Raw genomic sequence first — 6,407 nt, 5'->3', positions numbered from 1 at the left:
AAGAAAGACATGAACATCTTGGATGACATGGGGGTGAGTAAATTATCAGGAAAATTTTATTTGAAAGTGAACTAATCCTTTAACGTTTCGCTCTTTTATTCTGTCTCTTAGTTGTAATTACAGCGCCATCTAGTGGATAATAAAATATACAGCAGCTGGTACCTGGGATGTAATTTTATTCTGCACGAAATAAAAGCACAAGCTTTTACCCTCTGGAATATCTTTTATGTACCATAACGTGGCAATTCATGCCAAAAAAAAAAAAAAAAAAAAAAAAATCAATATTAGTCAGTGTAATAATATGTTTTATTGTGTTGTGGGCGCATACAAGCAACAGATAGCTTTTTTGAACTAGAAGAGTTGTATATGGCATGTACTTGACATAGTTATTTATATAGTAATAATGTTGTATTATTTATTCAACGTGTATAGCAGTGAGTATAAAAAAAAAAAAAAAAAAAATACCATTCGCCTTTGCACATCATGTTCTTATTTTATTTTTCCACTTTTGTAACAGGTGGTTATAAATGTGCTTGCGTAACTGTAGGTGAAGAAGATTGTGGGCACAAAAGATTTGACAGGGTTTGGGATGAGACTCTATTTTATAGGTAAATGTAAAATCAGTTAATGTAATTTCTAATGTTCTAATATGTTAGAAAATAATAATGTGTGGTTTTATATTCAAATTGACTTGAATTCCCTTTAGAAATCTTTCTCCTCTCCAAAATAACCACATATGGAGCTTACAGCACTTATAGTTTTACTATGCATAATCTCATCTGCATATCATTTCCATATGCATTTTTCCATCCATGTGATAACCAACTACTGTTTTTAAGGTACAAGACTCTAGAAAAGTATGAATGTAAACGCTGTTTGTGTTGTCATATTTCATTGCTAAAAACATTCAGTAACAGTATTTTTGTCTTGTTTAAAATACAAATATTCATATATCTGTCAGATAAAATACACTCCATTAATGACAGTGACATATGTAATGTATCAAAAGGATAGTGAGTTTACTTGCACCAGTAAACCAGTGTGTAAATGGTCTACAGTGTGCACCAATATGTGCATAGAAAATTGCATGCACAACATTTATATATCAGGCCCCTGGTGTTCATTTTCCATGTTTCCATCCCATTCTGTGATGAATACGATCCTCAGCTGGATGGAACTGAAATAAATACTTTGATTGTTGTGATCCTATCAGACTTATAATAGCAACCTGATTCGTAACAAAGCACTGTTCGCCAGAGGAGAACTGGCCCCCCGGCTAAGCCTGGTTTCTCCCAAGGTTTTTTTCTCCATTTTTTAACACCTATTTGCCACTTGTTTGCCACCTGATGTCACCTGTTGGAGTTTGGGTTCCTTGCCGCTGTCGCCTTTGGCTTGCTTAGTTGGGGACACTTGACATTTGATATTCAGCAGTATTCTTGACATTTATTCAACAGTGCTTTGATCTGCCTGCATTAACACTATTCTTTAAGAGCTGCTGTGCAGCCAAAATTATGTACCAGTTATCAATGTAAAGCTGCTTTGATACAATCTGCATTGTAAAAAACACTATATAAATAAAGGTGACTTGACTTTAATGCATCGAACCATTTTGTTAAACTCTTAACGAGTGCTGCGGGTCATCACTCTAAAACGGAGTGTACCGCCCACGGGCGCCACCTAGATACAAATAATAATAATAATAATAATATATTTTCAAAGCTCCTGCCTATATAATCACAAAATAGGTGTCATTTGAAAGCTTAAGAGTCTGAACTTTACAATGAATGTATCCACGCTGATAAATTGTTGAAAAATAATTTTAAAAAGTTTTCATAATTTATGATTTTTTTTGTACTATGTACTCCAATGTGTCAAAAGCATCATACAGCTCAGATAATCATGTGTTATATGTCATCTGAAAGGTCTCACGGAGTAGAATACAACAGGCACTATAACAGAATGCAGTCTTTACACACATATTCATGGATTTTCTGCAAAAATATAAGTCTAGTATTAAAGCCTATAGAAAGGAAGTTGAAATAGTAAGAGAAAGGAACATGTAAATGATCAGGCAAATGAGTGATAAGAAGGGATAGTAGACATTAGGCTACTGAAGGGATGTCATAACTACCACAGACATCCTGCCAGTGAAGAGAGAGTCTAAAAGTGACGATGTGGAGGTTAACCTGTATGGCCCTGCTCATATGTGGCAAAGGTAAGATCTTACAGGTGTTTACAGTGATTTGGTACTATTTTCTCAAGTGCTTACTTGTAAAACAACGAGCTCAGATCACAGGAATCAAGTTTGTTTTAAAGTTTGTAAAATGATAAAGTTGTTTTAGGCCTACCTGTTAATTATCTGTCCTACTTTTTGAGCAAAGACATGAAAATGATGTTTTCAACTTAAATTGTTAAAAATCAGAGCACAGACTTAAGTTGGGCACCTTTTTAAAGGTGAAACATCACAGATTATTGTAGAAATAAAAAAAAAGTTGTAAAATGAAAGTTTTAAAAAAGTTATATAAGTTTACCTTTATGAAAATGTAAAATATATAAATATATATATATTTATATTTTATATAAAATGTGTTTTACAAAACATGTTCAACTCTAAAACTTCAAGAAAATCAAAACTAAATATTTGAACTTTATTAGATCTTTATTGTTTCACTACATACAATATAAAACTCTTCAATTTCCGTATATGGTTTGAGTGATCTGAACCATATATTTCCATAATTTTCATAATATATATGAAGTAAATCCTACATCTTACTCAGTAGTTAATAATTGTTTTTAATTCAATCCCCAAAACACATAAAAACATACAGAAAGAATCAGAGCATGGTTTATAGTTTGGCACGCACCACAAATGAAGATGAAGATGCTCTATCATTTCTTTTAAAAAAAAAATCAGTCACCAAATATGAAAACTAGAGTCTGAAAGCTTTCAAATGATATATAGTTTGTCAAGATTACTTAACTAGAGTTTTAGACTAAGATATTATGATTATAAATGTATAATGCCAAGTGTCCCACAGAAGGGGGGAGGGGCAGTCTTAAAAATAGCGGTTAAAAACTTTTTTATAAATCATAAATTCAGAAATATATTCTTTGTAATGTGTGAAAAGCACTGATATTAAAAGCTAAGCATTTGTATCTGGGGAATTGTATTGAATCCAATTAGGACCATAACGAGTGTACAAAGAAATCGAACAGAGCATGAGGGTTAAACAGACCACTATATTTTGGATGTCTAATTTTATGTTGGGGACTTGCTCTATTCTGTACCACCCTTCTTTTTTTTTTTTGCAGGTTGTCTTTCTCATTTAAAAGGTAAGAGCCCCTCTATATGTCTAGAAATAATTACATAATCTAAAACCGCATGATTATTTAAAAGAAACATCTTGTTGATCTCATGCTTGTGCACTTTGTGTGTCACTAAAAATCTCTTTTTCTCTCTCAGTTTGTGGACGTCCCCGTTTAAAAACCCGTATTGTGGGTGGAGCTGATGCTCCTGAGGGGGCGTGGCCATGGCAGGTTAGTCTTCACAGCCCCAAATATAAAGGTCATTTTTGTGGAGGTTCCCTCATCAGCAGTGAATGGGTGCTCTCGGCTGCTCACTGTTTCGCTAGGTTAGAACCACATGAACACATATTTACACAGATTTGAAACACTGTTAAATGTTGTAGATGTAATTGCCGATGGTCTGTATTCAGAGTCAGCACATCCAACCTGCTTGTGTACTTGGGAAGGAGGACACAGCAGGGAGTTCATGACCATGAAATCAGCAGTAGAGTCAGTACACTTGTCATACACCCGTCCTACAACAGCGACAACTACAACAATGACATCGCTCTCCTGCAACTGTCCTCTTCAGTCAACTTTACTAACTATATCAGACCAGTGTGTCTAGCAGCGGAGAACAGCATCTTCCCTTCCGGCACCAGCAGCTGGATCACAGGCTGGGGACAAACTGCAGCTGGAGGTAACACACACACACACACACACACACACACACACACACACACACACACACACACACACACACACACACACACACACACACACACACTACTAGCGTCACAGACTGATGATTGTGTTTGTGTGTGGTCGTGTGTCCAGTGAATTTGTCTTATCCTGGGACTCTGCAGGAGACTGTGGTTCCAGTGGTAATTAATTCTCAGTGTAATGATCTGCTGGGTGCCGGAGTCATTACAAACAACATGATGTGTGCTGGTTTACTGCAGGGAGGCAAAGACACCTGCCAGGTACAACAACCACTCCGATTATTACTACTCATCTATATGTGCACACATCAGGCTTGTGCAGGACTCAGAATTCAATTCAATTACACAAAATAAATAAATTAAAATAAAATAAATACAGTAGGTATGGAAAGTATTCAGACCCCCTTAAATTTTTCACTCTTTGTTATATTACAGCCATTTGCTAAAATCATTTGTTCATTTTTTTTCTCATTAATGTACACACAGCACCCCATACTGACAGAAAAGCACAGAATTTTTGACATTTTTGCAGATTTATTAAAAAAGAAAAACTGAAATATCGCATGGTCCTAAGTATTCAGACCCTTTGCTCAGTATTTAGTAGAAGCACCCTTTTGATCTAATACAGCCATGAGTCTTTTTGGGAAAGATGCAACAAGTTTTTCACACCTGGATTTGGGGATCCTCTGCCATTCCTCCTTGCAGATCCTCTCCAGTTCTGTCAGGTTGGATGGTAAACGTTGGTGGACAGCCATTTTTAGGTCTCTCCAGAGATGCTCAATTGGGTTTAAGTCAGGGCTCTGGCTGGGCCATTCAAGAACAGTCACGGAGTTGTTGTGAAGCCACTCCTTCGTTATTTTAGCTGTGTGCTTAGGGTCATTGTCTTGTTGGAAGGTAAACCTTCGGCCCAGTCTGAGGTCCTGAGCACTCTGGAGAAGGTTTTCATCCAGGATATCCCTGTACTTGGACACATTCATCTTTCCCTCGATTGCAACCAGTCGTCCTGTCCCTGTAGCTGAAAAACACCCCCACAGCATGATGCTGCCACCACCATGCTTCACTGTTGGGACAGTATTGGACAGGTGATGAGCAGTGCCTGGTTTTCTCCACACATACCGCTTAGAATTAAGGCCAAAAAGTTCTATCTTGGTCTCATCAGACCAGAGAATCTTATTTCTCACCATCTTGGCAAACTCCATACAGGCTTTCATGTGTCTTGCACTGAGGAGAGGCTTCCGTCGGGCCACTCTGCCATAAAGCCCCGACTGGTGGAGGGCTGCAGTGATGGTTGACTTTCTACAACTTTCTCCCATCTCCCGACTGCATCTCTGGAGCTCAGCCACAGTGATCTTTGGGTTCTTCTTTACCTCTCTCACCAAGGCTCTTCTCCCCCGATAGCTCAGTTTGGCCGGACGGCCGGCTCTAGGAAGGGTTCTGGTCGTCCCAAACGTCTTCCATTTAAGGATTATGGAGGCCACTGTGCTCTTAGGAACCTTAAGTGCAGCAGAAATTTTTTTGTAACCTTGGCCAGATCTGTGCCTTGCCACAATTCTGTCTCTGAGCTCTTCAGGCAGTTCATTTGACCTCATGATTCTCATTTGCTCTGACATGCACTGTGAGCTGTAAGGTCTTATATAGACAGGTGTGTGGCTTTCCTAATCAAGTCCAGTCAGTATAATCAAACACAGCTGGACTCAAATGAAGGTGTAGAACCATCTCAAGGATGATCAGAAGAAATGGACAGCACCTGAGTTAAATATATGAGTGTCACAGCAAAGGGTCTGAATACTTAGGACCATGTGATATTTCAGTTTTTCTTTTTTAATAAATCTGCAAAAATGTCAACAATTCTGTGTTTTTCTGTCAATATGGGGTGCTGTGTGTACATTAATGAGGAAAAAAATGAACTTAAATGATTTTAGCAAATGGCTGCAATATAACAAAAAGTGAAAAAATTAAGGGGGTCTGAATACTTTCCGTACCAACTGTATATATACAACACAAATTCTAAATTACATTTGAACTGCAATTCAAAGAAATTCCAAATATACAAAAAAATCAATCTTTGTGTTGTTTGGATGCATTTTCAATATTTGGAGTAAATGTTTTATGTTTTATGGACATTCATTATTAATAATATATCATGTTTCTGGAATTACTTCATATTGTTGTGTGTGTGATATTTATCGGTGATTTTAACCAGAAGATCGAGTTGACACGAAACATTATGGGATTAAAACATATTGCATGGATGAATCATTCACAGTAAGATCTATAAGATAAATTTAATTAGATTGTGTTAATTTTCATGTCATGCTGACATTGTGCACAACTCTGAAAATTCTGTCATTAATTACTTACCCTCATGTCGTTCCACACCTGTATGACCTTCGTTCA

This window comes from Chanodichthys erythropterus, chromosome 24, assembly GCF_024489055.1.
Source record: "Chanodichthys erythropterus isolate Z2021 chromosome 24, ASM2448905v1, whole genome shotgun sequence".
Taxonomy (NCBI): Eukaryota; Metazoa; Chordata; class Actinopteri; order Cypriniformes; family Xenocyprididae; genus Chanodichthys; species Chanodichthys erythropterus.
The sequence above is the reverse complement of the archived record's forward strand: the minus strand, read 5'-3'. Positions refer to the sequence as shown.